Raw genomic sequence first — 14,433 nt, 5'->3', positions numbered from 1 at the left:
ACAACCATGGCTAATGAAGATTGCTCAGTTTCATGAGAATAGACATATTTTCGTAAAAGTGACCCATAATTGTAGCAGACCCAAAATTGTGAAGGAGTCCCTTCATCTTACATCTACATCTTAGTACAGGTACATCTTAGTACAGACAAAATTGTAATAATTTCATATTCATTTTTTATTGAATTCCAAATTTACTTGTCATCTTACGGCAAAATGGCTTAGAAGTAGGTACAAGATGTTCTCCAATCTGCTCTATTTTTTATATGTTTCTAATGTTTTTTTTTTTAAATAAGGGGGGTTGTTAGTAGTTTAAGTATTTATGATAAATATTAGTAAATAATGAGTATGTGTGTCCAATCACAAATGGTTACTTCTCAACACTGTTAGAAAAATCGTAATTTTAATTATTAGGATTTGTTTGCTTTCGCAATTAGGACTTATTAATCATAGGGATTTGAACCTACTTGTCAAAAAAGGGAAGTAAACTTACCACTAACTTAATTGCTAATTAGCTAACTTATTGGCTATATCGTAGCTTATCGTAGCAATTGAGGATTGCAATGGTTTTTGTCGGAAATTGTTAATAATTTTATTTGACATAGCTTCTAATGTTTAAACACCAGTAAGTCTATGTATTTCGAGTGTACCAAACCAAGGAGGACGCTTCAAAATCGTTTTCAGAATTTTATTCTGAATCCTTTGAAGCGTTTTCTTCTGGTCTAAAAATTTATTTGTAAATAAAAAGTTTATTCTTCAAACAAAGTTTGGAATTTCTATTAATGAGAGGATATAAACATCTCGTATATTTGATGCACTTTGCTTGTATACTCTCAATGTGCTCTTTGAAAATAAGTTTTTTATCGTAAATTAGTCTCAAGCAGTGCTCTGATCAATCCTTTTTTCTACCGAACACAAAAATATCAGTCATTCAATTTCATCTTATCCGTTTTGTGCGAGACTTCGTACACCGTTCGTCTCTCCGAGCTGTCGCGTTCAATTTCGTTTTCCGATTGCAAAATAAAACGAACGGGCATTACGATCATCTCTTTTCATCTCTAGTGTAGAATCCTCGCAATCCTGTTCGCACTACTTTATGACGATTTTTTTCGCATTTTCCTTTTGTTCAATATCCATTGATTTTTAGTGGCAATGAACGACCGGAAAAAAATTCATTTGACCGGCAGTCGCTGTATGCTTCTGATGCGTATGTTCTGTTACAGCGTTTTGGTGGCTGGAGGCGCTTGTTTTTGTTGTTGTTGTTGTTAATGTTTAGCGATTATGGAAAAGTAAGGTGTTGAAGCTGTTTCATTAATTCTTCATACATCTCTCAAAGCATCCATGGAAATCAAAGCATCGCGTTTGGACATGAGTAGTGTAGTTACATCTGCCAACGCGGCTAGCACTTTATGTTGCGCAGCTCGCGTCGCGGCGGTGCACAGTGGGGCGGCTCCATACAAATGCTGGCCAAGCGAAAAATTATCTTCAAATCATGGAAAATACATGGTTTTTATATAATTTTGGGACGCTGAGTACGAATTTGATATTATTTTTGCATGAAAATGCGTATTTTTGACGCCAGGGAGAATTTCATGTTTTATATATATATATATATATATATATATATATATATATATATATATATATATATATATATATATATATATATATATATTATATGAGGAAAATTTTACGTCGGCTTCAATCTTTTGGAAAAAAATGCATGATGCTTGAAAGACTTCCATATGCCATAAAAAACATTAAATATTAATCAGTTATCAAGAAAAAGAAAAAAAAATGAAAAATATGCTTCGTGTTGAAAATTACTTAAGACTTTTTATCGCATTCGCATTTTTTTCCATTTGCATTTTTTTCCATTCACTTTCACCTTCATCTTTATTTTTGTGTTCATTTTCAATACAGTTTTAATATCTTCAAGAAGGGTTTTCAAAATGCAGTTTCTAACGTCAAAATAACTATTCACTATTTGCTCTGTAGAAATTAGCAGGTGATGTATTATGTCATGGTTTATTACATGTGACTGGTATGATATAAACTTAAAACATGATTTTGGTAGTCAGTGCTGGTGATCCAAAACATAAACAATGACTAGTTTTTGATACTTCGTAAATTATCGAAATATAGATCAGTTAAACTTGTAAATATGCAAATAGTGTGATTAATTATACTGAAACTTGTTCGAAAACGTTGTTTTTATCAGACTAATATGAGCCATTTGTTATTATGTAGACGGTTTGCAGTGTACAATTCACATTTACATTTTTGAAATCCGACATGTGCCGAACACTCGTTGTTTCTCTTCGAAAGAAAGGTACTCTGCGCAAGATCGGACTAGATGCATTTGAAGGCATTTTTTCCAAGCTATCTTTTAAAACTAGTGCCAATAGTGCCAAACCCTGCCGTTCAAACTTTAAACGCTGTTTTAAAAAAAAATACGTAATTTTTTGATTCCGTCAATTTATACATATATACATTCTCCAATGATGAGGATTATACATTATCCAATGATTAGGATTTATTCTCCACTATTTTATAGACAACTTTTACTTAGACGTCATCAAGATTCAAGTTACTCTTGGGGCTCCAGCAAATTTCGCAACATTGCATTTTTTTTTTTCAAGAAAAACGCTGACTCAGTACACTTTGAAAAATCATAGAAAATTCAAATTTTGTCGTAATGCTCTAAAAATTTGGATCCTGTCACTTCAATAGTATACAACTATAGGAAGAATATAATTGAAATGAAATTCACATATTCAATTTTGGGTCGATGGCCAGCGATTCCCCACTGTGCGGTGATGTACTTTGTCCGAAGCTAATTTAGATTTTCGCGTCGCTAAGTACAGGTCACACTCGATTATATATAGTCTCTGATTTTTTTCCACTATATATAATCGAATTTTATATATAATCTAATCAGAGAAAAAATGTATTTTATTCATTTTACATGAATGTTTTATTATTTTCGAATAAATAGGAAGAATTTTATTTTTGACTCATCCCCCTAAAAGTCAGAAAACACAGTTCTTATGAAAATTATACATATATCTTGTAGTTATTCTTGTAGTTTTTCCTGGTGTCAAATGGAAAGAAAAAGTTAGATCAGTATATATTGATTTGTCAACTCGTTTGTTTTTAATTTCTCAAATTTTTTAAAATTTTCAAATTATTCGTTTGTTCCTAAATTTTTTTAATTTCTTTTTTTTTTATTTTTGAAATTTTTTTATTAAGGTAATTTTATTTAGGGTTTTTCAATTTCTTTTAATTTTTAAATTCCAAAAACCAAAAAACCAAAATTTTTCATTGTTTTTAATTATTTTTTATTTTTTTCCCTTTCTATCGAGCGTAACGTATTTTCTGGATGTTCTCTTACGAAACGTTCGCTCTAGATCACATTTGAAATTTAAAAAAAATTTTTTTGCTACAATATATACTGCCGTTCTTATGCACGCTGGGACAACTATGCTTGGAACGGCAGTATAATCGAGTTTGAAATTATATATAATAGAATCATATACATATAATCGAGTCAACATAAAATCGAGTCTCTATATAATCGAATCCGACCTTTATATCATCGGCCTAACAGATAGATACTTTTGAATTCAATAGTTATCAGGAGGCTAATTTTTCAGGTCAATTTGTATGCGGGAAATTCTTTTTCGTTATACATTGATAGTGTTCTCCATGCATTGTTGATGATCCTATTCATGCATCAAACATCAATTTTGAAGTCCGCCTGCTTCGCCTTCGCCTTAATCCGCTCCTGGGTACCAGAAACAACTAACAACTCACAACTAAAATTGAGCTAGTTTCAACAATTCAATTTAGGTGGCCTCTAATGTTTCTGCTAATTTGCAATCTACCTTTAATTTTTTGCATCTAAAAAAACACAGTTTGTAAGACGGTTATCAACCAATACATCACAAAACTATCAACTCAATTGTAGAACGTGATTTGTCAGGGCATAAGGATTGTCTTTTTCCACTATTTATGCATAACGAATCAGAAAAAAAAATTGACTGAAAAATTAGCCTACTGATAACGATGGATATAAAAAGAATAGAGTATATATCGGCTTATCTGTTGGGCCAATGATATAAGCGAAGCAAGAATCTGAATAAGCTTCGGAAAAATATAAATTACAGCCGCGCGCAACGCAACATATGGTATAATGCTAGCCGCGTAGGCAGAAGTAAAAACACTACTTGTGCCTGTCGGCGCTTTGCGACGCATAACAACGACGGACTTCAGCATTTCGCATGAAGAAATATTCAAACTATATCTCCACCTCATTTGTCCTCGAGCAATTATCGCTAAACATCAACAACAACAACAACAACAAACTTCTCCACCAAAAAATAACGTGCATCTGTAAGCAGTGCCCCAATCCCATCCGATGCAGCGAAAAAGCATTCATCGACCGTTTTTTGACCGTTCAGACAGCCAGTCAAGAACCAGTCGAGAACGAGAGAAACGAAAATAAAACACGCCACATGCTGCCGATCATACTCTAGTTTGCTCCGTTCAACATAAATTCAAATGATCGAGCGAGAGAGTTTTAAAATCGACTTCTCCGAAACTGCGGTCGCTATCGTTAGAAAAAAAAATCGTCACACGAGAGAAAGAGAAAAACTTTTTTTCGTTCGCCCGATCGTTTCTGCCGTTCAATTCAAACGAAAAAAGCATGTGCATTCATCGCAGTCACAATCAAATTTCGATCCCTTCTCAAGCACTGGTCTCAAGTACTTGACCTTGTCAGACCAACTTAAAATAACCCCATTCATCTTGATAACATGATTATTGTTTGGCTTCAGAAAAGAAGCCCTAGTCTTTTGGGGAAAAATTATCATTTGAGTTTTAGAAGCATTGAGAGAAATTTTCCACTTTCGCAAGTAGGAAGAAAAAATATCTAAACTTTTCTGCAATCGACTGCATATGACACTAAGACCTTTTCCTTTTACGGAAATGCTTGAGTCATCGCAGAACAATGACTTTGTGCATCCTGGAGGCAAATCAGGAAGATCTGAGGTAAAAATGTTGCATAGGACTGGACCCGAGACTTAACCTTGAGGCACACCTGCTCTGACAGGTAATCTATCCGATTTTGGTTTCTGTTAGACAATCTGCAGAGTTCGATCATTAAGATAATTTTTTTGATTAGGAAAATTGGAAAATTGAAAGTTTACAATTTCGCAATCAAACCTTTATGCCAAACACTGTCGAATGCTTTTTCTAAATCTAAAAGAGCAGCTCCAGTGGATTAACCTTCAGATTTGTTAGCTCGTATCGTAGAAGTAACTCTGTAATAGTAATGCCCATGACGAAATTCAAACTGTTCATCTGCAAAAATTGAATAACTTGAAACCTCAACTGGATTTTTATCCGGCTTTAAAATTAGAGTTATTTTTGCATTTCTCCATAATTTGGGAAAATATGCAATTTAGAAGCAACTATTGAAAAATTTTACTAAAAATTCCATTGTGCTCTCAGGGAGATGTTTGAATAATATGTTAAAGATTCCATCGTCACCAGGTGCTTTCAAATTTTTGAAATTTTTAATAATTGATTTAATTTCATTCAAGTTAGTTTGAATTATTTCTGCGGGTAAAAAATCCTGGGAAGAAATTAAACCAAATTGACATGTGATTTCATTTTCAATTGGACTCACAAAATTCAAATTTGAATTTTGAACACTCTCAAACTGCTGAGCATGTCTTTGAGCCTTTTGTTCATTGGATACAAGAAAACGTTCAGCATCTTTTAAAACTGGAATAGGCTTTGAAGGTTTCTTAATAATCTTCGACAGCTTCCAAAAGGGTGTTGAATATGATTTCAATTTTTCAACTTTAGTCTCAAAATTTTGATTTCTCAGAAGAGTAAATCTGTGTTTAATCAGGGACACGAGAACGTTGATATTGACGTCTGCGGACATTTTTCAAACGTTGAAGATTTTCGTCAATTATTGGTGAATCAAATTTCACTTGAGCCTTTGGGACCGAGTAACTCCTGGCATCAATAATTGCACATTTTGGGGCTTCTAAAGCGGAATCAATATTCACTTCGTTTTGCAAATCCAGCTCATTGTTGAAATTACTCTCAATATGAGTTTTATAACTTTCCCAATTGGTCGGCGTGCGACCAGACCGAGCCAAGCGCCAAACACATTGTTTTGAGTAATAAGCATTTGAAGTTTGACCACCCATAAATTAATCGTGTTTGAACTTATCGTGATTTCAATGCAAACATGTAATAAACAGAGCTTAATGATTGTCCTTAAATCATTAATACACGAAAAATAGCAATAATTGATTAAATATTTGGTTTTTATTGTTGACACTTATGCACTCAGTTCACTCTGGTCGAAAAAAAATTTTAAAAGTTGGTCTTCAGTTCGGTCTGGTCAAACGTATTTACTACAACATATCAACTTGTCTATTAAACAAGCTAATTTTTCTCACTAGTCAAACGTAATACATAGATATCAACGCTGCTTTGTCTCTTAGTCCAATCTGTATCAGAAATTATACAGCTGATAGACAAGCAAAGCTTTATTTCTGTTGCTCTATTTCCTGGCGCCAAAGCGCACCAAGTGCTAAATGTTAAGATAGTATCAATATGAAATGCTCTGGTATTTTGAAGCGGGCATTGTCTAATTTTATTGATTTAACGTATATTGACCCAGTCCTGACGTTTGTTACAAGAAAAAAATTAATATTATTTGAAAAATATCAAATGGAAATAAAATTCACTTGGTTCGGTCTGGCTCAACAAGATCTTGAAAAAAAGTGATATGCCCATTGAAACGAAATTCGGCTCTACAAAAACCACCTGGCTGTTTATTTCTCTAATTCTGATGACAGTCGTATAAACGAGCTGTCCGAAGCGGAGAAATCAGTTACTGATTGAAATAAAGCGCGAAGTTAACTTTTTTATCACAAACAATTGCTTCATTTAGATACCATGTCTGTGTTTATGGTTCACTCTGGTCGAACACAATTTCGTTCTTTTTACAAAGTGCAACAGAGATTTTTTACTATAACACGGTTATGAACTGTTCAAATGATTTCATTCTTTAATGGAACATAGATCATCAGTTTGCACATCCACTGGTGCCAATAACTCAATTTTTGAGAAAATGGCGCTTGGCTCGGTCTGGTCGCACGCCGACCAATTGGCCTTGTGATAATCAAAAACAGAGCTCATAGGGTTTAAAACTGATTCATGTGATAAAGAAAAAGGTATTGGAAGATAGGCAGAATCAAAGTCAAAGCATGTGAGATCAATTCACTACATACATGACTTTGGTCTGTAAGTACCAAATCTGTTGATGGATTTTTTACAGAAGAAAAAGCAGTGCCAAGTTTCGTATACGCATTTAATTTCAAAGAACTCATCTACTTTTCATAAATGTTTACAGGACAGGAACCCATCAACATTGATTTACTCTTCCACTTTTGAGAAATTTCTGATCCACGTTCCAAGTAATACGCAAAAATTAATTGGATTAAAATTGCTTTTAAGTCAATAAATTTATGTATTAAAAATTTGCGTTGCAAAATTGTACTACTACTCTAACCCTAATTTAATGGTATAAAACTGCTCGAACTTTTAATCGTATTTTCGTGATAACATTGTAAAAGACAACATATAAAGTATCAACTGAGCTTGGTTCGTTTAGAATCTTGAAACATAACATTTGTAGTATCTCGGGTATGGTTACTTCCCTGTACTTTACTTTGTTGGCCAACGGACCGTTTACCGGTCTAGAGCCGAACAAATTAAAGATAACCAGTTTCTTTTGTCTTCGGCAACCGTTCTCCAGTCACCTCGTACACCAGCAGATCGTGCATCTTCATCCATCGCGCACATCTACCGTGTACGAGGCCTACCACGGAGTCGTCGGCTTCTCCTCGTTCTCTGCTGAAGATACTTTTGGCGACTCTCTCGTCAGGCATTCTGGCTACATGTTCAGCCCACTGAAGCCTTCACTATATCAGCATTTTTGTATAACAGGTACAGCACGTGATTCATGCGCCTGCGCCACACTCCATCTTCTAATTTACCGTCAAATATCGATCTCAGGACATTCTTCCCAGTAGCCTTGCCGTTTTTCAGCTCACTTATCCCCTTTTAACCTTCTCATGTGTTGCTCCTCTGGCTCTTCACTGTTTAATAGCGCCTGAAAGTGCTCCCTCCACCTTAGTGAACCTATAGATATGAGAAATGACAAGACACTCACCGTTAAGGCAACTGTCAACATCAAAACGGATAACGGCAATGCAAAATTATACAGATCGCCCGTTTTGATGTTGACAGTTGCCTTAACGGTGAGTGTCTCGGCGTCTCTCTGGTGTATAGGCTGACTACTCCACCTGGTTGCAATCGTCGATTTACAGCTACATATGGCCATTCTTCTGGCCACGGCGAAGTTTGTCAGTCTCAGACCGTTTTCGATGGTTGACGAATGGAGGCTATGCCTTCCAATGAGCGGACGGAAGAATTTTATCCGCGCTTGGCGGGATACAGCATTTCATGATTCAGCCATCAGCTCCAGGTCAGACGCTGTTGTACGCCGGCATGCAGTCGCGTACGACTGCAGGAAGGCAACTATGATTTAGACATCGGGTCTCGTCTTGTAGATGAGCATAATAATGCTCGAAACCGGTCGACTTTAAAAAGTGAATTTCACAAGTTAACCTCAATACTAATTTACTATAATGAGTACTCAACAGAACCTTTCAAATGCAAAATCAAACGTTTTAACTGATCAAACCGTTGACAATAAAATTGAGTACGTTGAATGATGTTTTATTTCTTAAAACACATTATTACCCTGAGGTTTGTACTGAGTCTCTAGCAAAAAATCAATTAAGTAGAGATAATCATTCTAATAACGATTTAACACAGATGGGTTAACTAAACAATGGTTGCAAAGCGAGAAAGACAGCACTATCCCGAAGTACATTAACCCTCTAGTGCCCAAGTTAATTTTAGAGGTTCAACTGAAGACCGTCTAAAAGCGGCACTGGGCACTAGAGGGTTAATAAACGGAACGGAATTCGACAACTGGACGTCATGTGAAACTTGCAAAATGTACAGTCCCTTCGATTACCACATAACCGTGGACATTGATTCCTTTCAATAAATTCAAACCTATAACCTTGGCGTAATGTTTCCGTATACTTAATATTAAGCCAATAATTGAAGTACGAGAGATGATTTCGACATGGTGTTGCAAAACGTTTTTCACAGAATATCAAGTGAAAAACCTCTTTAAATGCAATGTTTCATCAAGCTCACTATCGTAATCCTCGATAAGCGACTATCACTTATTAGCACTGCTCCGTTGAAAAACACAAACAGGGTTCATTGATTCCGCGTGCGATATGAATGCAAAACACTCATCCAGTGCGATGCGAAGAGCCAACGATCGTCGCTGAACGTGTCGCTGAATGATAACTATTACATGGTACTCTTCTAGAGAGCAAACCCAACCACGATCATTCATGCGGTAAATTTGCCACAATTAATTTAATTTGTCATCTGGTAGATATTTGTATGCACGCCGGTACAATTCGAGAACTCGTCCGAACGAAAGGTGTATACCGGTTGCGATTGTCGAGCCTGAAGTATTGTTGCGCGGAGCTCCTGAAATCGTGCGTCGTCGTTGTCGCCGTCGCGTTTGCCACGGTCGTGAATGAATCCGTCGTGTATGCAAACTTAACCGGCCAATGTTTACTTGTTGCCAATGGGGACACGAATATAGTGGAATGTAAACGAACCGGCTGGGAATTCCATACCACTACATCGATCTAGGAATAATCCAAACATTCGAAGTTGATGATTCATAGAAATATCGCCGTGTCTGAAGCGAATAACATGAACTTTGTTGCACACTGTTGATAATAATGTTTTGTCGGCGTTTTTTTCCACTTTCTATAACGATAGCGCAAATAAAATTAAATCAAATAGTTATTACCGAACGATTTTGCAACAATTGCCAGAAAAACAACCAAATTCAGTAGTTTTCCACCAAAGTGACTAAGTAAGGAGAAATGCACAGGTAGTAAAAAGCTAGATTCACGATAAAATGAGTGATATCACTATATAATGGAATGGCTATCGGATGCTTTTTGATCATGTCATATAATGTACTTTAAATTCTTTATTATATCACCTCACCGCTGATAAGAATCATGGTTGCATGACAAATGTTATCAGAGTACACTTCTGGGAACTGAGACAAGTTCCCATCGCAGTCTTAGGGAGTGTTCTATTTATAGAATATCTCTTGAAACAATAAAACATCACTGAGTGTTTATTGACAGACCTTTTCTGTTTAATCGACTGCTGTTAAGTGGAACTGAGTAAAAGGTTCTATCTGCATATATAAACAAACAAATCGTGTGTGGGGTTGGCATAGAAAAATAAAGTGCTCATTCGATTTGTTTACATTTGCAAATGTACAACCTAATTTGTAATCAGGTCAGTGTTCTTGGGAATCGTTGTCAGAAAGGCCGGCAACGATCAAATAGTGAAACATTAAATGAAATTATTTATTACTGACCATTCCTTGCCAAACTTGAAATACAACAAAGGTTATCGTTAGTTTGGTTGTAAGTAACATAAAAACAACTCTTTTACTATTGCTGTACAATCGTGGATTTCCCTGTCTAAAAAGCAACTGTGTCCCGTCAGATGGGATGGCAAAAATAGCAGTTTCAAATAATTACTACAGAAATAGATTTATTTTTCAAGATGGCGGTGGTTGGAAACAGTTTAATACCACAACAATATATTCTTCGAAACTTCGTAATTGGTATCCAAACTAAATTATCAATTACACTTTTTTATAACTATACTGGGAACTTTAAACTTTACAGACGAATGTACTCTTCAGTATTCACAGGTACTTTTAAAGAGTTCAAATGGTTAATATTTTTATGGTTTCAAAGTTAAATAGCCAGTTTCAAAATCGATGATATCTAGAAGACTGTTAGAAAACGGAAAGTGTTTTCCCGTGTTTCGTTTATGACTATGGGGCCGTTCAATAATTACGTAAGCATATTTTTCCACTTTTTATTCCCCAACACAGCCGACACTAAAGTATACAAACGATTTGACTAAAGTATACAAACGATTTGTTGTTGTTGTTGTTTTGCTCGCTCGAGTGCACAATTGCTCGCCCACCGGAAGTATAACTCTCAGTAGTTACATATAGAAGCTAGTATGCAGAAATATAAGTAAGTTCTCTCCGTAGGCATCACTCGGGGTTTTCATCATCCCATCGCTATTCCGTTTGCTCACCGTCACATCGCTATTCCGTTCAAGCAAGTTTGCAAGTTACTAAATAAATTAGGCAAAATCTACGAACAGACAATGTCCCGTTCATTCCGGCATGTCGCATTCATCGTCTGATGCGTAATGGTCACTATTGTTCAGAGATGTGTTCTGCCGATTACTAAAGCTGTTCTGCTCGCGATGGAAACAGGAAAGATAGCATCGATTCCTTTTAAGAACGGCCACATATATAATAAAAATGCGTTTTCACCTCTAATAAAAAAATTGATATTAGGCATAACAATTTCATCGAGTGTCACTCAGTTCCACCCTAGCTTTTTTTTCTTTTGACGACGAAGTGGGTACTCTACCTACAACTGTGTTTCAGCTAGCGCTGCAAACTTTCACTGTCATGAAAGGATTTTCAGTTGAAATTGAAATCTTTGAATTTCAATTTTCAATGAAAGAGACTTTCAGCTCCAATCAGTTGACAGTGGGAGCAGCATTTCTGTGATTTCGCACAACTCTGTGTTGCTTTAGCGATGTTTATGCGATTGAGAATGTAGATGCTTATGAAGTTCATCGACTTCATGCAATGAATTGGCTCAAATCAAATAATTTCGATAATAAATCAGACGTCTCATTTCTTTTAATGACTGGACTTTCAGTGAATATGCGGTTTTTGTCATTTTCGTTTACAGTGTCGAAAATTTGCTGCACTGGTTTCAGCAACCTTCAACATTATTTTCGAATGACTTCAATTGAATTAAACAGCGTTTCTCGTCAAGGATACGAATCATTTGTTGATAGAGAGAATTGAAAGAAAATTATTGCTGAAATCAACTGCTTCACAGCATCAAGTTGATTAACCCCAGTCGAGTGCATTCCTAAACCTATTGTAAGAAGTACATTGACATAAGACAGTCTGTCGTAATTCTACGTTAACCGTGCGATCGTGTCTTATTAACAACCTTTTCAACTAATTGCCGAAAAAGAAGTCATCGATAAAACTGACACAACAACAGTAAAATTGTTCATTAAACCCTTTTAAGCATTCTCGTCCTTGGTATTGTTAACATAAGTCATAAAAGTGTTCTCGTCTTGTTAACTTTGAAGCGACATTCATGCGTGATTTTATTTTTTATTAAATTGCTGATTTGAAAAATTGCTGGAAGTTAAAGGAAACTCAAAATTTGGTTTGGTACAAGAGTTATGATATTGAATACACGATACATCAATCTAAAATTAGTTGTTTTGTAATGTTCGATTTTAGACCAAAATAATAGCCACAGTGGTTCGAATCCCAACAGAAAAAAATATTCGATTTTAATCGAAATACTGAAAAATAACATAAATGATTACACTGGTAAACAAAGGTTTTGCGTTAAAACTCAACCTGGAAAAATAAAGATTATAGCTTTTTAACCATTCCTGTGAATTCTGATGCCTCTAGCATAGATAACTTTTCATAGACTTAAAACTATTTTGATATTAAATGCAACATTTTTTTCGCTTATATCATCCACTGTTATTTTTACATGACGGGTTATTGTTAAAGAATTGACAGAGTAATAAGTGCTAAGTGTAAACAAAACTTCTCCATAAGTTACAAACATTTCAAATCAACCAGATGTTGTCAGCACTTTCCAGTGAATTCAACGTTCAGTTCTCGGTAAAAAGAAAGCGAATTTCCTCTTACGTCACACTGCAAAATTCAACTACGCATGACAACACCGTTCCACTCTAATCTGGATCATAACAGAGTGCTATCAAGTGACCTGTCTGTAAGTCGCGTGGCTCAACTTTTGCACGATAGTGGATGAGTAACGTCGCTTTCCGCGAATCGTACCGGTGAAACGAATTGAGGGTTCGCCAGCCAGCGAAAGATGATTCAGCACGATACTTGTTGTGATTGAGAGGTGCTGCAGGTACGTGTGCTGGCTTGGGTAACAAAGCCAGTGAGAGACTCAAACCATATCATTCTCTCTGGAATTTGAGAAAAGATATTTTACTTCAACGAAAAAATTGAATTTATTTTGTTAAGCCCTCTGCACTCCATTTGGCTAGATATTATGACATAAATAAAGTTGAACGCTAGAAATCAAAAGATTACAACATAGTGCTAATACTTAGTTGATATTACGACAAAATTGGTTAACACCATCAGTACTTTATTCTCTGTTTTCATGTGCAAAGTCCATAATTAACGTGTAGTATTCCACTCTAGCGATGTCGAGCCAGAATGTGGGCGAAACCAATCCTACGCACCAACGGCCGGACCCAAGACCGCTCGAAAAAATTAAACTTTACATGTAATGTATACAAAAACCGGTCAACTGCTCCAAGATCACACATTTCGCTGTTCAGCATGTAAAGAACCTCAATGCAACCGCACCTTAACCTTCAGCATATGATCTTGTATGTGGTAGAAGGAAGGAGTAGATTTCTTTGGGTGAATGAACAATATGAGTGTGTGCAGCATGTCTACCCTCGGATATTTATGTGTCTGAGCGATCCTCCAACACACCCTCGATCGTTCTCTCTGTCAGGAAAAATAAACATACAAACATAGCCGGCATCCGCTACAGCTGAGTGCCGATCTTGAATTGCAGTGATGCCAATTGAAACTCATACTGACTAACAACCAATATCAACAGAACTATGAGCTTCAGATTACCTAATTAGTGGGGTTCAAGTGAGGAGCGATTTAAGTCACAAAGAAAACTATTACCTGGTATCTATCCCTAATAGTAATTGATTCAGCAAAATAAACCCCATTTTATTTGCAAACCTACAGTAACAACAGGTAGGTACTTAAATCATAGTCGTGCGCAGGATTTTCGTTGGTGGGGAAGGTTGGGTTTTATAAACTCTACAATGTTTTAACATCTGAGTTATGCGTCAAAGATTTCTGACGTAAGCCAATTTTTAAACTTTTTGAACTTCTAAATATTTTTAAGCGAGTGCCTAAAATATACTAAAAATATTCGACTCTAATAATGTATGAATTTATGATCGTTACTAGCATGCGATCACCAGTGCACTGGAAAATTCATGATTTGAATAAAAACAAAGCTTCATATTTCCTAGCGTATTTAACTATTGTTATCATTCCTGACAAAGCTCACAATA

General features: G+C 35.7%; 1 protein-coding gene across 3 annotated transcripts in view; it reads left to right on the top strand.

Annotated features, from left to right (window-relative positions):
* Positions 1-14,433, top strand: part of LOC129721250 (NAD(+) hydrolase sarm1) — a 91,544-nt gene that overhangs the window by 25,832 nt on the left and 51,279 nt on the right. The window lies entirely within an intron of this gene.

Source organism: Wyeomyia smithii, chromosome 2, assembly GCF_029784165.1.
Source record: "Wyeomyia smithii strain HCP4-BCI-WySm-NY-G18 chromosome 2, ASM2978416v1, whole genome shotgun sequence".
NCBI lineage: Eukaryota > Metazoa > Arthropoda > Insecta > Diptera > Culicidae > Wyeomyia > Wyeomyia smithii.
The sequence above is the reverse complement of the archived record's forward strand: the minus strand, read 5'-3'. Positions and strand labels throughout refer to the sequence as shown.